Source organism: Rana temporaria, chromosome 3, assembly GCF_905171775.1.
Source record: "Rana temporaria chromosome 3, aRanTem1.1, whole genome shotgun sequence".
In the NCBI taxonomy this organism is placed as follows: domain Eukaryota; kingdom Metazoa; phylum Chordata; class Amphibia; order Anura; family Ranidae; genus Rana; species Rana temporaria.
Window position 1 is genome coordinate 302,966,469 of NC_053491.1, and position 17,057 is coordinate 302,983,525.

Below are 17,057 nucleotides of genomic sequence, written 5' to 3' on the forward strand. Positions count from 1 at the left end.
GGACGGCACGGCCAATCCGGGGCGATCAGGATTGTTGGTATCCCCTCGGCTTCCACCCTGCGTAGCAGGCGAGGAAGAAGCTGCAGGGGAGGGAAGGCGTATATATCAGGCAGTAGTGACCCCAAGGCGCTACCAGCGCGTCTGACGCGTCTGCCCACGGATCCCTCGATCTGGTCACAAATCGTGACACCTTCCGATTGAGAGGGGACGCTAGAAGGTCCACGTCTGGAGTGCCCCATTTCTGGCACAGAGTCTGAAACACCTCCGGGTATAGCGACCATTCTCCTTGGTCCAGCTTTTGGCGACTTAGATAGTCGGCTTGCCAATTCAGCACCCCTGGAATGTACATTGACGACAGAGCTGGAACGTAGCTTTCGGCCCACCGGAGGATGTGCGCGACTTCCGTCACCGCAGCCGAGCTTCTTGTGCCCACTCAATGATTGACGTATGCCACGGCCGTGGTGTTGTCGGACTGGGTTCTGACCGGTTGGCCTTGTAGGCCCAGAGACCACTTGGAGAGACACAGCTTGATCGCTCGGAGCTCCAGTACATTGATCGGAAGACGGGACTCCTCCTGAGTCCAACGCCCCTGGGCTGACTGGACACCCCAGACGCCCCCCCAGCCGGAGAGGCTGGCATCCGTTGTGATCACTGTCCAGTGACACGGCAGGAACGATTTCCCGTTCCTGAGTACCGGAGATGTTAGCCATCACACTAGGGAGGACTTGGTCAGTCGACTCACTCGAATCTGATAATTCAGAGACAAAGGAAGCTTGTTCCATTGTGACAGAATCTCCTTCTGTAACACTCGAGTGTGGAATTGGGCATACGGGACTGCCTCGAAAGAGGCCACCATCAGACCCAGTACTCTCATGCAAAAGTGAAGCAACGCCCATTTCTGGGTCACCAACCGCTGCACCGCAGAGTGCAGAGTCTGCAGCTTCTCTGCTGGGAGGAAAACTTTTGCCTCCAAAGAATCCAGGACCAACCCCAGATACTCCAGCCGCTGAGACGGTACTAGTACTGACTTCTGTATATTCAGTAGCCAACCGAATTCCCGGAGGGTCTGACAGGTGATAGACATGTCCTCTTCTAACTCTGAGTTTGAGGAAGCTCTCAGAAGAAGGTCGTCCAGGTATCCCATGATAGCGATCCCGCGCTGCCGCAGCAGGGCCAGAATCAGGAGAGCACCTTGGTAAAAACCCGAGGTGCCGAGGCCAGGCCGAATGGGAGGGCCACAAATTTAAAGTTGTCCTCTCTGATCGCAAAAATCTCTGGTGTTTTGCACATATGGGGATGTGGAGGTACACGTCCTTGATGTGCAAGGACGCTAGGAAATCCCCCTGATGGAGCGCTGCTATTACTGAGCGTATCGACTCCATCCTGAACTTTTGTACTTTGACAAAGCAATTGAGGGCCTTGAGGTCCAGGACTGGACGGACCCCGTCATTCTTGGGGATTACAAACAGATTGGAGTAAAACCCCTGAAAACGTTCCTGTGAGGGAACCGGCACAATCACTCCTCTGACCAGCAGATCCTGGACAGCCCCTGACAGATCCTTCAGGCGACCCAGGGGAAGCCGGAGGTTGGAGGGAAAAAAATCTATCTTGTTACCCCGAGGAAACTACTTCGCAAACCCAACGGTTGGAAAGAAGAGACCTCCACTGAGCCGCAAATTCGTGAAGCCGGCCCCCCACCCGAGTTGTGGGCAAACCTTCAGGCAGAGGCAGGCTTGTTGGGCTTGCGGTTCCAGGTGCGCTTTTGTCCTTCAGTGGACGCCTTACTTAGCACCCTGAAAACATTTTTCTGACGCATTTGGCGAGCGAAAAGACCACTTGGGGGTAGTAAATGAGGGCCCTTGCCTACAGCGAGGCTCCTTTCCCTTCCCAGACTGCGGGAGCAGAGTGCTCCTACCGCCTGTGGCATCCTTTATGATGTCATCCAGGGAAGCCCCAAAAAGCCGTTCACCCTTAAAGGGTAAGTCAACCAGGGACTTCTTAGAAGACTGGTCCGCAGACCAACACTTCAGCCACACAAGGTGGCGTAGTACCACGGCGGAGGCTCTGGAAAGCAAGGGAAGCGTATCCAGGGCTGACTCACAGACAAACTTTAGACCTTGGACCAACTGGTCGGCCAGGTCAACGCAGGTCTCGGAAGCATTCTGCGCCTCCAGCTCCTGTACCAGGGACTTAGCCCGTTCGGTAAGAGTCTATAACACCAGAGTCCTGGCCAAAACCGGTCTCACTGCCGACCCCACCACTGTGAATAAAGAGCGGGCCACAGCCTCAGCTCTCCTGTCTGCGGGGTCCTTAAAGGCGGGAGCCCCTTCCACAGGCAACGTGGTAGCTTTCTTCAGCCTGGACACAGGGGGGTGCACTGACGGAGGAGATACCCTTTTGGGGAGGATTTCCAAAAAAGTTGGTAACGGACCACAAAGTACTTTGGTACAGCAAAAGCTTTCTGCGGCCGATCCCATTCCTTGTATAACAAGTCGTCCAGATACGGAACACAAGGAAACACTTTCGCGGTGCGGGGTGGCTTGCGGAACCCAAAAGGGACCGGCATGTCTGATGCCTTTGCCAAAATCCTCAAGTTTTAGAGTATCCCGCACCGCAGTGATAGGAGCTCCAACAAACTCCTTATCCTGCTTTGACCCTGAAGCAGAATCATCCTCACTGTCCGCGTGGGTTAAGTCTGCATCCTCTGACATGACAGAACTGTGGTCAAAAGCAGAAGCAGCACCTGATTCTGCGTCAGAGACATCCCCAGAAGCAGGCTCAGGGAGGGGGCGCTTTTTACCCCCCTTCTGGCCACTAGCCGCTTCCATCCTGGAAACAAACGCCTCCAGGACTGCCGTCACAGCATCCAGCGAGGCCACAGGAGCAGGGGCACTAAGGGTTAAGTCTGGCATGGTTGGGGAAGAAGCCTCACATGAGGGCCCTGGTGGTTCAGACTCCATGCTGTCCACGACAAAAAATTGCCACCTTAGTCTGCAGACCCAAAACTGACCCGCCGGTCACCCTCCTGACTGATACAGAGAGCAGGGACCCCCGGGGACTTACCACCCAGAACAGGCTGTACCGCTGAGCAGAGCTGAGAAAAGTGCTGTCTGTGCTGTGTCGTTTCCCTCAGAGAGAAATCTGTGGTGTGCGCGCCGTTATTTCAGGCACTAGAGGCCAAAGAATTTCTAAAATGGCCGCCGACATGCACAAAACAGCATGCGGGCTACAGGAAAATGGCCGCCGATACATAGACCCGCGGCTCCGGCAAAATGGCGGCCGTACACGTGCAGTTACACAGTAAAAAACACAGCCCAACACAGACAGAGCACATCAGTAAAAAATACCAGCCCAGTACAGTAAAAACACACAGTACCCACAGCAGCACAGCCCCCGGCAGTCGCAGAACCCCCCCAGGTGGACCCCCACCTCACAGCCGCCACCCAGAAACGGGAAAGGAGGGAGAGGAAAAGGGAGAGAGGAAAGCAGGGCAGACCCTCAGTCAACCTCCCCAGGAATGCACCAGCCAAAATCACCCCTGCCGAGGGGACACTACTTACCTGTCCTGCGACCACTGGCTGGAGGCATTCCAGACAGAACCAACGTCCGCTTGCGGCATGGCTTTCGGCCCGGCACACTGTGACACAGCCATAGAGACCAGTCATATGTGCGCCCTGGAACATGTAGTTCACCGGCCGCCCCTGGAGCAACGGGGCATGTTGTGGATGGCCTAGTTAAAGACCGGCACACGCTCGATGGCCGAACATGGGAGGACTACAAGGATCACCCAGTCGGCAGTTGATAGAGATCCCAGGATCCAAAAAAGCAGCAACAAAAAATAAATAAAGGCGAAAAATTTGCAAAAAACTCCAGGAGCACATGGACTCCAGAAAAGGCCAAGCTCTCCTGACGCTAGGCAGATTAAAAACTGAGGCTGAGGCTGGATGCTTCCAGAGAGTGGGTTGTACCCCGTGGGGGCACGCCCCCTGGGAGGTGCTGTACTAAGAGAAGTGTTTTTAACACTTAAAGTGCTGTTTTTTTCTGCCTAGTCTCTCCTAGAAGAAAGGTATATAACCCTAAGGTCAATGCTGCTGTGTCCGTCCATGAACGGAAGAGAAATCTATTTTTTAAGCTTTTTGGAAAACATAGAGCAGTGAGTGCACAGTGAGGTAGGGTACTGTAGTGACGTTGTACAAAACAACCAAAAAAGCACCATGCTTTTTTTTGAGAATCGTGAGAGAATCGTGATCTTCATTCTAAGATTTTTCGTGATTTTCATTTTTTCCCAGAGTCGTGCAGCTCTACTGCCTTTAGGAATTAATATGAGAAACACCAGCAAATCTATTGACGTAGCTTTAGGTGCACACTGTACAGAGGACACAGACAGTATACCACATGAAAATACTGCAGCTAGCACAATCACCTGCCTGCCAGTATGTTAGGAAGAGCGGATCTATCTAAACTCAATACAGTGTATAAATATATATACAACCCCTGGGGTGCATATATATCCTCTACACACTGTAACTCTAACTGACTAGCCTGCCTGCCTGCCTGCTCTATCTAACTCCAAAAAATTACACTTTCTCTCTCTCTCTCTCTGTAAACCACCAACACAATACACAAGGCCGACTTCCAGGCAGCATCATATAGTGTGGGGCGTGTACTAAACCCTCTGAGCCATAATTGGCCAAAGCCACCCTGGCTTTGGCCAATAATGGCTCACGTTTTTTTACGTGCTGTGATTGGCCAAGCATGCAGGTCATAGTGCATGCTTGACCAATCATCAGCCAGCAATGCACTGCAATGCCGCAGTGAATTATGGGCCGAGACACGCCACTCGAATTTGACGCGAACGGCCCAAAACGTTCGTAATTAGACGAACGATTGAACATACGATGTGAATTCGACTCGAATACGAAGCTCATCCCTTGTCTTGGGGATCATCAATATATGGGCCCTAAGGTCATCAGAAGAGGGCATCGATCCATGTTTCAGAGCGTTAAAGTAGTTGGCTAGGTGGGGATCCAAAAGGGTAGAGAACATCTTGTAATATAGGCCTGAAAACCTGTCCATGCCCGAAACTTTAGAGGGATGTAGAGATTTAATCACTTAGAGAAGTTCAGCCTCTGAGATGCTGGCATTAAGGGCATTGTAAGCCCCTTCTGGAAGCTTAGGAAGGTTCAGTTCACAAAATAACTTTTCGGCTTGATGTAGGGGAAATGAGCCTGGCTTGGCATCTAGTGAGGAAAGAAAATCAGAAGTCAGACAAGATCTGTAGAGGATTGAAGGTAAGACCCCCTGTCCATGCCGGAAGCCAAACTGGTCTATACGATTTTCCCACAGAGTTCAGTTTCTTGGCCAACATGGGCCCAGGTTTATCAGTGCATGTATAATACTTGTGTTTGGTCCACCACAAAGGCCTTTTCAGCTCGAAAGGTGCAATCCTGTCACCAGAGTATCACAAGACCTCCTATGTGCTGTAGTGGTGCTTGCCTTCCAAAGTGCATGCACTGTTGCTAAGAGTGAATGAAGTTCAGTGATGCATCAGTCCCTGTCCTGTTTATGCGCGATAATGTGGCCATGAACCATAGCCTATGGGCCTCCCAAGGGAGACACAGCTGAAGTAACCGAGCCCACGTTGTCGGCAAATTATGTTTGTATGGAAGACTGGATATGCTGACAGATGGCTTGAGTAGTCAAAAGTGATTCATTAATCCGCCAATGTAAGGGGCGTTTGGTGAGACCCAAAAGGGAAACAAGAAAGACCAATGGGTCTAGAGGGATAGAGATCTTGTGAACTAGAGGAAGATGATGTACTAGCATAGAAACATGATCAATCCTTCAAAAGATATCACGTGGGTAAAATAGTACATAAAGTCACGGGCATTAGGATGGAGCTCCATCCAGAAGTCTATAAAACCGAAGGTTTGGAGAACTGTGCACACTTGAGCCTCATGCACCTAATCAGGAGGGGGAGTTGCCCCTTGCGCATAACGTCTGTCTAGGGCAGAATTAAGGGCAATGATAGAAACGCCCATGAGGAGGAGTAATCCTGTGTTGAAATCTATTAGGTGCTTAGTAGGAAACAATAGTCACATAAATTTTGCTGCAAAAGTAAGTACCGACCAGTAGGATCCACAATCTCCAGTGAAAGGAAAATTGTGTTTGAATACGATCAAAACACCTCTATGTTTGTCAGCAAAACAAGGACAACAGAAGCCCCTTGTCAATAAGTGGCTGTCGTTCAGGCAGGGGCCCGGACTCTGGGAGAAGAGAAGCGAGGGGGAGGGAAAAGAAATGTGAAAGAAAGGAGAAAGAGAGAAAGGAAATAAAGTAAATGGTAGCTGTAGACAAAAAACACCAAATAGGTGGAATACATCTCGACAATAGAGAATGCAAATGTTAGAGCAATAGTAGCTCTCAAAAATAGGGCATAAGGAAATTGCAGGCCACAAATATCGGAATGAAGCATGCGTGGGAGGGGTGGGGATAAAGGGCTAAGGGTAGGGTTAGGGGAGGGAGGGGCCTAGGAAGGTAGGATCGGGAAGGGAGATGGAAAAAATTTATGCACCATGGGTATAGAAAGCCCCCTAGAAATCATGAGGAAGCAACAGCATCAAACAGAACATTAACAGTAAAGTAACCTGGAGTAGTAGCAATTTAGGGGAGTCGGGGGGGGGGGGGGCGGCATAGAGCAAGCACCTTGTCCACATCCCCCAAGGCCCGCTTGAGTTTCTGAATGAACAATAATATAAAAAATATCTACAGGCAATAAAATTTTATTAAGAGGGGGGCTTGCACACCACCGCCAACACTCATAAAAAAGGGAGGGTAGGGCAGGGAAAGGTTAGAGGAAAAGAGGGAAGGGAGCGGGAAAGCGGTAACAGGGTTTGGGTGAGGAGGTGGGGGAGTAGGAAGGTTACAACATAGGCGGGGAGGCCAACCCATACACAATGAACAGCAATACAAATTGTAAAATACAACAGATCAGGACATAAAAAACACCACACATTCAGCATTGGTCAGTCCCATGTTGTAAAACGCTTTTAACCCTCTGTGCACTTTATTACATTTTGCATTCTGCACTTAGAAGCGCCTTTCTTTTCCTTTTTTGGCCATTCCTATTGCCCGCAATAGACCAACTTAGGGCCATCCAATGTAAAGCAGAAAGGCAAAACGTAACGATCAACAGGTGTCAATGAAACTCCATGGGGAGGTCTGCAGTGATCCTTAAGGCTGGGTTCACACTACTACACTACTTTCATCCTACTTTGCGCTGTGTTCAATGTTTCCCTATGAGAGCGTCTTGTAGCGTCCTACACAAGTCGGTCCGACTTTGAAAATGCTCCCTGTACTACTTTTGGTCCTACATTGATCCTACTTCAGGCCCATTGAATATCATTGAAGTCGGACCAAAGTAGTATCCTGTTCATGAAAGTAGGATGGATGTAGGACCAATGTAGGATAAATGTAGGACCGACTTGTGTAGGACGCTACAAGACGCTCTCATAGGGAAACATTGAACACAGAGCAAAGTAGGATGAAAGTAGTGTAGTAGTGTGAACCCAGCCTAAGGGGTTGTAAAGGTACATGTTTTTTCACCTTAATGCATTCTTTGCATTAAGGTGAAAAAACATTCGAGCATTTTGAAAAAGTCCCATGCCGTAAATGCGCTGGCTTCCCGGTCGGCTTCTCGGCTCATACATTGGTTGATTAAAAGCAGCGCAGCCATTGGCTCGTGCTGCTGTCAATCATATCCAATGATGTGGCGCTCCGGGGGGCGGGGCCGAGTGATACAGTGAGCGGCTATAGCTGCCGGCTGTATCACGGGAGCGTGCTCGCAAGAACTTACTACCATGCAAGAGAGTGGAAAGTTCTTGCGGAGGGAGCCGAGACAGCCGCGAGGGATCCCAGAAGACCAGGTTCGGGGCCACTCTGTGCAAAACGAGCTGCACAGTGGAGGTAAGTATGACATGTTTGTTATTTAAAAAAAAAAAAAAAAATTCTCTTTAGTGTTTCTTTAAATCCCAATAAGGATCAGAAAGCCCCCGTAGCACCAAGTACAATCTGCAGGTTCCTTGAGGGTAATGTGTCAGTACCTATGAAATGCAGGATGAGGCCGCAGGTGTAAGTTAAAGCGGTCCTCCACCCTAAAGTGGAGTCCCGCTGATCGGAACCCTCCCCCCCTCCGGTGTCACATTTGACACCTTTCAGGGGGGAGGGGGGTGCAGACACCTGTCTAAAGACAGGTATTTGCACCCACTTCCGGCCACACGATACGGGCGAAAGACGGGCATTCCGTCACATCCCGTCTGTCGCCCGTTGTGTGCTGGGAACACTCGGCTCCCAGCACACAGCGTGTGAGCCAATCGGCGGGCGCAGCGCGACTCGCGCATGCGCCGTAGGGAACCGGGCAGTGAAGCCGCAGCGCTTCACTTCCTGGTTCCCTCAGCGTGGATGGCGGGGGGAGCAGCAGAGTGACGAGCGATCGCTCGTGCTCTGCTGCGATCGGCGCTGGACTCCAGGACAGGTAAGTGTCCTATTATTAAAAGTCAGCAGCTGCAGTATTTGTAGCTGCTGACTTTTAATATTTTGTTCCCATGGCACATCCGCTTTAACTACTAGCAGTACATAGGTAGAAACAGTCTCCTGAGGAAGAAAATAGTGGGGCCATCAGGGGACCCCCCCTGTTGAACAGGTACCTTAAAGAGTCTTTCCAGAGATCAGAATACGAACATTCACAACAGGGTAACAGTAACGGTAATAATAGTTACACAGCCAAACTCACAAATATGGCTACTAAAGGCAGGAGAACAGGCTCCAAGACAAAGATTCAGGAAAGCCTTCCTTCAAGATGGTATAGAGATACAGAGCTGGCTCAATTCTGAGGATAGCAGCCGTCAGTGCCCCACATCGTATGCTCCTTGTATATAGACTTCTGTTTGGTACTAAACCATGGACCTTATAGACAGTCACAGCTCAAAAGGGTGTATACCTTTCTGTGCTGCCTCTTCACATACTGCATGCACCGGAATACTTTGATCTTGGGGGATTTACTGATGCTGCTGGGGGTTTTATTGTTGCTGGTAGGATAATCTATTTTTACTGCTGAAATTTTTTTTCTTTAAAAGGGAGATGGTGCAAGAGGTGGGTAGTGGGCAGTGTACCTGCATCTGTTCACTTAGAGAGAAAAAAAACTTGCGTATACAACATTTTTAGAAGGAAGGACAGACTTTTGGAGGCACACACTACAAAACTTCAATTCAACAGCATATCAAATTTTTGGGTAAAAAGCGATGCATTTGGGTGAAATCCTCACATTTAAAGCTAAAAAAATGATCAAAAATGCTCATGGCCTAAATAAATCCTTAAGTAAATCGTCTGTACATTCAAAATCTAGTTTGACTTTTTTCTAATTGTAAGTGCAATGGCAGAAATGTACAATTGTAAAACCAGGAAGTGTGCTATACTGACACAAAATCAGAGTACACAACTTTTAAAATTACAATAACAACGATAAATGTTTTCATTTCCTACTGTTTTTGTATAATTTTCAGTAATTTACAAGTTTACCTTACCTTACGTTATCTTTTCTTTTGCCTCCTAAAAATAATCTGGTAGATGAAAGGTGGAAGTTGAATGACTGGGAGTGGTTTTACTGCATGAGCTTTGAAAGTGAAACAAAAACAGGGAGAGCTACAGCAAGGGGGTGTGTCATTATGTTGCCATTTATTAACCATGTAGGTTTCCATTTCACAGGCTGTGTAAAAGCTGGGTAAACTATGATGTTGTTTTTCCTGGCTAATCATATGCTTTTACTCATAGCTCCTAACTGTCTGATTTCGAGGGACTGTCCCTGATTTGGAGCAATGTCCCTCATTCCTCCTCATTTGTCCCTCATTTTGGTTTGATCTATATAGTTGTATATAAAATGCACTTTTTATGCTGCATTTGTAAATTCCAAAAGCCAATATAAAAGAATATTAGTGGTAAAAAAGCACTTGTGGGTTTAACCAATCTTGTTTTTCTTGTATACTTCTCCTTTAACCACTTAATCACCGCCTCATAGCCGAAATACGGCTACAGGGCGGTCGCTTAACTCTGGGAGGACGTCCATGGACGTTCTCCCAGAATCGCGCTCCCGCGCATCCCAGAATCGCGCTCCCGGCACATCACGGATCGCGGTAAATTGCATCTGATAGCAGCCGTTTACCACGTAATCGCTCCGTCCAATGACGGAGCGATCACATGTAAACAAACCGGCGTCATTTGATGACGCCGGTTCCTCCCTCCTCTCTCTGTACCGATCGGTACAGTGTGAGAGGGGGGAGCGCGGGTGTCAGCAGCGCTGTGGATAGATCTGTGACTATTGCAGTCAGAGATCCATCCATCCCTGCTCAGCCATCCCTGCAACCCCCACCCCAATACTGTGCAATAACCCCTGCAATACTCTGCAATACCCCCTACAATACTGTGAAATACCCCCTGCAATACTCTGCAATACCCCTACAATACTGTGAAATACCCCCTGCAATACTCTGCAATGCCCCCTGCAATACTCTGCAATACACTCTGCAATACCCCCTGCAATACCCCCTGCGCGAATACTCTGCAATACCCCCTGCGCTAATACTCTGCAATACCCCCTGCAATACTCTGCAATACCCCCTACAATACTGTGAAATAACCCCTGCAATACTCTGAAATACCCCCTACAATACTGTGAAATACCCCCTGCAATACTCTGCAATACCCCCTGCAATACTCTGCAATACCCCCTGCAATACTCTGCAATACCCCCTGCGCTAATACTCTGCAATACCCCCTGCGCTAATACTCTGCAATACCCCCTGCGCTAATACTCTGCAATACCCCCTGCGCTAATACTCTGCAATACCCCCTGCGCTAATACACTGCAATACCCCCTGCGCTAATACACTGCAATACCCCCTGCGCTAATACACTGCAATACCCCCTGCGCCAATACTCTGCAATACCCCCCGCACCAATACTCTGCAATACCCCCCGCACAATACTCTGCAATACCCCCGCACCAATACTCTGCAATACCCCCGCACCAATACTCTGCAATACCCCCGCACCAATACTCTGCAATATCCCCACACAATACTCTGAAATACCCCCCGCACCAATACTCTGCAGTACCCCCGCACCAATACTCTGCAGTACCCCCGCACCAGAACTCTGCAATACCCCGCATCAATACTCTGCAATACCCCCACACAATACTCTGCAATAATCCCCGCAGAATACTCTGCAGTACCCGAGCACCAATACTCTGCAATACCCCCGTCTTATTGACCCCATATCTCACTGTAAATAGGACCTGTCATGCTATATTCCTATTACAAGGGATGTTTACATTCCTTGTAATAGGAATAAAAGTGATCAAAACATTTATTTTTGGGGAAAAACATGTCAAACTAAAATAAATAAAGTAAAATAAACAATAATAAAAAAAAAAATTTAAAGCGTCCCTGTTCCCATGTGCTCGTATATAGAAGCGACCGCACTCGTAAGTCCCGCCCACATATGAAAACGGTGTTCAAACCACACATGTGAGGTATCGCTGCGAACGTTAGAGCAAGAGCAATCATTTTAGCCCTAGACCTCTTCTCCAACTAAAAATATGTAACCAGTAAAAATATTTAAAGCGTCACCTATGGGGATTTTTAAGTAGCGAAGTTTGGCGCCATTCCGCAAGCGTGTGCAATTTTGAAGGGTGACATGTTGGGTATCTATTGACTCAGCGTAACTTCATCTTTCATATTATGCAAAAACATTGGGCTAACTTTAATGTTTTTTTTTTTTAAAGCACAAAACCGTTTTATTTCCAAAAAAAACGCATTCGAAAAATTGCAACGACCGCCATTGTATTCTCTAGGGTCTTTGCTAAAAAAGCATATATAATGTTTTGGGGTTCTATGTCATTTTCTAGAAAATAAATGATGATTTTTCCATGTAGGAGAGGAATGTCAGAATTGGTCTGGGTGTTCCAGAACGCCTGATGGTGCTCCCTGCATGTTGGGCCTCTGTATGTGGCCATGCTGTGTAAAAGTCTCACACATTTGGTATCGCCATACTCGGTAGGAATAGCAGAATATGAACATTTTGTGAAAAAAAATCTTGATTTTGCAAAGAATTGTGGGAAAAAATGACAACTTAAAAAAACTCACCATGCCTCTTTCTAAATACCTTGGAATGTCTTCTTTCCAAAAAGGGGTCATTTGGGGGGTATTTGTACTTTTCTGGCATGTTAGGGCCTCAAGAAACGAGAGAGGCCATCAGTACTTCAGGTGTGATCAAATTGATCAATTTTCAGTAATTGGTACCATAGCTTGTAGACCCTATAACTTTCACCCAGACTAAATAATAACCAAATTTTTTTTTTTTACCAAAGATATGTAGCAGTATACATTTTAGGCCAAATTTATGAAGAAAAAAAATTGTTTGCTAAATTTTATAATAGAAATGAAGAAAAATTTTTTTTTTTACAAAATTTTCTTTCTTTTTTCATTTATAGCGAAACAAATAAAAACCGCAGAGGTGATCAAATACCACCAAAAGAAAGCTCTATTTGTGGGAAAAAAAGGACAAAAATGTAATTGTTATTGTCATTCAAAATGTGAGAGCACCGAAAGCTGAAAATTGGTCTGGTGATTAAGGGGGTTTTCGTGCCCAGTGGTCAAGTGGTTAAGGGGGCATGACAGGGGGTGTGTGCTATGCCTGCATACTTTTGCTGATAGGTGACCCTCATTCCCATCTCAAAAAGTTGGGAGGTATGTTTTACTTTCAGTTCATAACTTAAAGTGGTTGTAAAGTCAGAAGGTTTTTTATCTTAATGCATTCTATGCATTAAGATGGAAAAACCTTCTGTGTGCAGCAGCCACCCCAGCACTCCCTAATACTTACCAGAGCCCCATCTCTCTCCAGTAATGTCTACGAGTTCCTCAGTCATCTGGGACTCTTCTCCTGATTGGCTGAGACAGCAGTGGTAACATTGGCTCCCGCTGCTGTTAACCACTTTAGCCCCAGAAGGATTTAACCCCTTAGAGTCGGTTCACACTGCAGCGGCACGACTTCGGGGGCGACTCTGCAAGTCGTCCTGAGGACGACTTCAGAGGCGATTTGCAAAACGACTTCTGTATAAAAGTCAATGCAGGTCGCCCCGAGCCGCCCCCGAAGTCGTACAGGAACCTTTTTCAAAGTCGGAGCGACTTGGGTCGCTCCTATTAGAACGCTTCCATTGCATTCAATAGGACGCGACTTGTCAGGCGGCTGAGCCGCCTGTCGTGTCGCCCCAGTGTGAACCGGGTCTTAGGGTACTTTCACACTGGGGGAGCGGGGCCATTAGCAGTAAATCGTTGCTAGATTTAGTGACGCTTTACCGTAGTTTTAGAATGGGTTAATAGTGCTTGTTTTGCGGCGCTTCTGAATTCCTTTTCAGGAGCTTCGGAATCGCTGCTCATTCATTCCAAAGCGCTCCTACCCTGCCCCAAAGATGCTGCTTGCAGGACTTTTTTCCACTCAGGCTTTTACACTGGGGAAGCATGAGCGGCAGTTTTCAGGTGCTTTACAGGCACTAAATGCCTGAAAACAGTGTGAAAGTACCCTTAAGGACCAGTCCCTTTTTTGCGATACGGCACTGCGCTACATTTACTGACAATTGTGTGGTAATGCGACGTTGTACCCAAAAATGTACGTATTTCTTTCCCCCGCAAATAGACATTGCTTTTGGTGGTATTTGATCACCCTCTGTGTTTTTTTTATTTTTTGCGCTATAAACAAATAAAGACTGACAATTTAAAAAAAAAACACTATTTTCTACTTTCTGTTATAATACATATCCAAAAAAATATATATAAAAAATGAATTCATTCATCAGTTTAGGCCAATATCAAATATAAAAACAATGGGCCAGATTCTCAGTGGAGATACGACGGCGTATCTCCAGATACGCCGTCGTATCTCTGCGTTGTGCCGTCGTATCTATGTGCCTGATTCTTAGAATCAGTTATGCATAGATATCTATTAGATCCGACAGGCGTAAGTCTCTTACGCCGTCGGATCGTAACTGCAAATTTACGCTGGCCGCTAGGGGCGTGTACGCTGATTTACACGTCGAAATATGTAAATCAGCTAGATACGCGAATTCACGAACGTACGCCCGGCCGACGCAGTAAAGTTACGCCGTTTACAGTAGGCTTTTCCCGGTGTATAGTTACCTCTGCTATATGGTGGCGTAAGTGCGGCGTACCAATGTTAAGTACGTAAGTAAGTATCGTTCCCGCGTCGAAATTTAAAAAAGTTTTGTCGTTTGCGCAAGTCGTCCGTGAATGGGGCTGGACGTCATTTACGTTCACGTCGAAACCAATGACGTCCTTGCAGCGTACTTTGGAGCAATGCACACTGGGAAATTCCACGGACGGCGCATGCGCCGTTTGGGAAAAACGTCAATCACGTCGGGTCACAGTACATTTACATAAAACACGCCCCCCTGATCCAAATTTGAATTACGCGGGCTTACGCCGGCCAATTTACGCTATGCCGCCGCAACTTACGGAGCTTTGAGAATACAGCACTTGCCCGTCTAAGTTGCGGAGGCGTAACGTAAATTCGATACGTTACGCCGTCGCAAAGATACGCCGCTGGACGAGAATCTGGCCCAATAAGCGTATATTGATTGGTTTGCCCAAAAGTTATAGCGTCTACAAAATAGGGGATTGATTTATAGCATTTTTATTATTTATTTATTTTTAATAGTAATGGTGGTAATCAGCAATTTTTAGCTGGACTGCGACATTGCAGCAGACAGATCAGACACTTTGACCGATTTTTGGGACCAGTGACATTTAAGCCCTAAATACACGATCGCTTTGTCCGATGAAAACAAACAGATGGACTGTTTTCATCGGATAAACCGATCGTGTGTGGGCCCCATCGGTTTGTTTTCCATCGGTGAAAAAAAATAGAACATGTTTTAAATTTTTCCTATGGATAAAAAAACAATAGAAAAAAACGATCGTCTGTGTGGAAGTCCATCGGTCAAAGATCCACGCATGCTCAGAATCATGTCGATGCACGCTCGGAAGCATTGAACTTCATTTTTCTCAGCGCGTCATAGTGTTTTTACGTCACCGCGGTCGGATTTTTGACTGATGGTGTGTAGGCAAGACTGATGAAAGTGAGCTTCATCGGATATCCGACGAAAAAATCCATCGGATTAGATTCCATCAGATATCCGATCGTGTGTACAAGGCTTTATAGTGTGATCAGTGCTATAAAAATGCACTAATTACTGTATAAATTACACTGGCAGGGAAGGTGTTAACACTAGGGGGCTATCAAGGGGTTAAATGTGTTACCTGGGAGGTATTTCTAACTGTGGAGGGGAGGGGACTGACTGGGAGAAGAGAGAGATCGTTGTTCCTGATCACTAGGGACAGACAATCTCTCTCTACTCCCCTGACAGAACGGGGATCTGTATGTTTACATTGACAGATCACCGTTCTGGCTCTCTGTGGAGCGATCACGGGTGGCTGGTGGACATTGCGGCCGCTGTGTGCCATGTGCGCTCCCACTGTATTTCTTGCACAAAGCGATGTACACCTACGGCAATTCGCACAAAAGAGCTGCAGTATAATGATGGCGGCTGGTCAGCAAGTGGTTAATGAGTTTGCAAATTTTTTTGCACTGGAACATGTGCAAGAATATTAATTATTAGTCATGAGCTTTGGGTTTGTGTTCAACTCAAACTCAATGCATTTGCAGTGAAAATGGTAAACTAATGCAGTCATTAGTTTCTATAACAAACCAATTATCAATAATCCCAATAAAATAGGATTTTTTTACTTACCGTAAAATCCGTTTCTCTGAGTTCATTGACAGACACAGCCTTCTGTATTTAGAAGCTAAATAGGGTTAATATTGTCTCCGCAGGAGTAGGACTAGGCAGAACAAAAAACAACACCTGGCTACGCCCATGGATTGTCTTTAGTCAGCATATAACCCCCTCCCTGCCCTAGATATTTAGTTTAGTAGCAAGCAATAATAGAAGTATTAAAAAACTCCATAGAGGGGTGGGTGCTGTGTCTGTCAGTAAAAAAATCCTATTTTCTCTTTCGTTCATTGACAGACACAGCCTTCTTTATTCAGAAACTATAGGGACGTCCCAAAGCAGGGGAGAACATGAGGGGTAGGACAATAAAAAATCCCAAGGCTAACACAAGAGCCAACCAGGTAACAGGAGCTTCACAAAAGACAAGCTGGAACCCAACCTGAACGATACCCCTTCAAGAGGGAATAGACCCTCTAAACAGCAGGCTGCACAAACTTGCGGCCAAAAGAGGCATCCGCAGATGCCAACCCATCCACTTCGTAGAACTTGTGAAAAAGCACAATGGATGCCTGATGACAGAAGGCCCACGAAGCATTAAGCGCTCGATAATAATGCGCCGTAACAGGGAAAGGAGGAACCCGATCCCTGACAGAATAGCCCAGATTCATTATCTATCCGATCCATCCACCGTTTGGGAAAAACGTCAATCACGTCGGGTCACAGTACATTTACATAAAACACGCCCCCCTGATCCAAATTTGAATTAGGCGGGCTTACGCCGGCCAATTTACGCTATGCTGCCGCAACTTACGGAGCAAGTGCTCTGAGAATACAGCACTTGCCCGTCTAAGTTGCGGAGGCGTAACGTAAATTCGATACGTTATGCCGCCGCAAAGATACGCCGCTGGACGAGAATCTGGCCCAATAAGCGTATATTGATTGGTTTGCCCAAAAGTTATAGCGTCTACAAAATAGGGGATTGATTTATAGCATTTTTATTATTTATTTATTTTTAATAGTAATGGTGGTAATCAGCAATTTTTAGCTGGACTGCGACATTGCAGCAGACAGATCAGACACTTTTGACCGATTTTTGGGACCAGTGACATTTAAGCCCTGTATACACGATCGCTTTGTCCAATGAAAACAAACAGATGGACTGTTTTCATCGGACAAACCGATCGTGTGTGGGCCC

General features: G+C 47.0%; 1 protein-coding gene across 2 annotated transcripts in view; it reads right to left on the reverse strand.

Annotated features, from left to right (window-relative positions):
• STING1 (stimulator of interferon response cGAMP interactor 1) overlaps positions 1 to 9,689 on the reverse strand; it is a 476,559-nt gene extending 466,870 nt beyond the window's left edge. For both annotated transcript variants that reach the window (XM_040344776.1, XM_040344774.1), the window contains exon 1: positions 9,582 to 9,689. The gene's annotated coding sequence lies outside the window, so the exon portion shown is untranslated. The remainder of the gene's footprint in view (positions 1 to 9,581) is intronic.
• Positions 9,690 to 17,057: the final 7,368 nt, after the last annotated feature.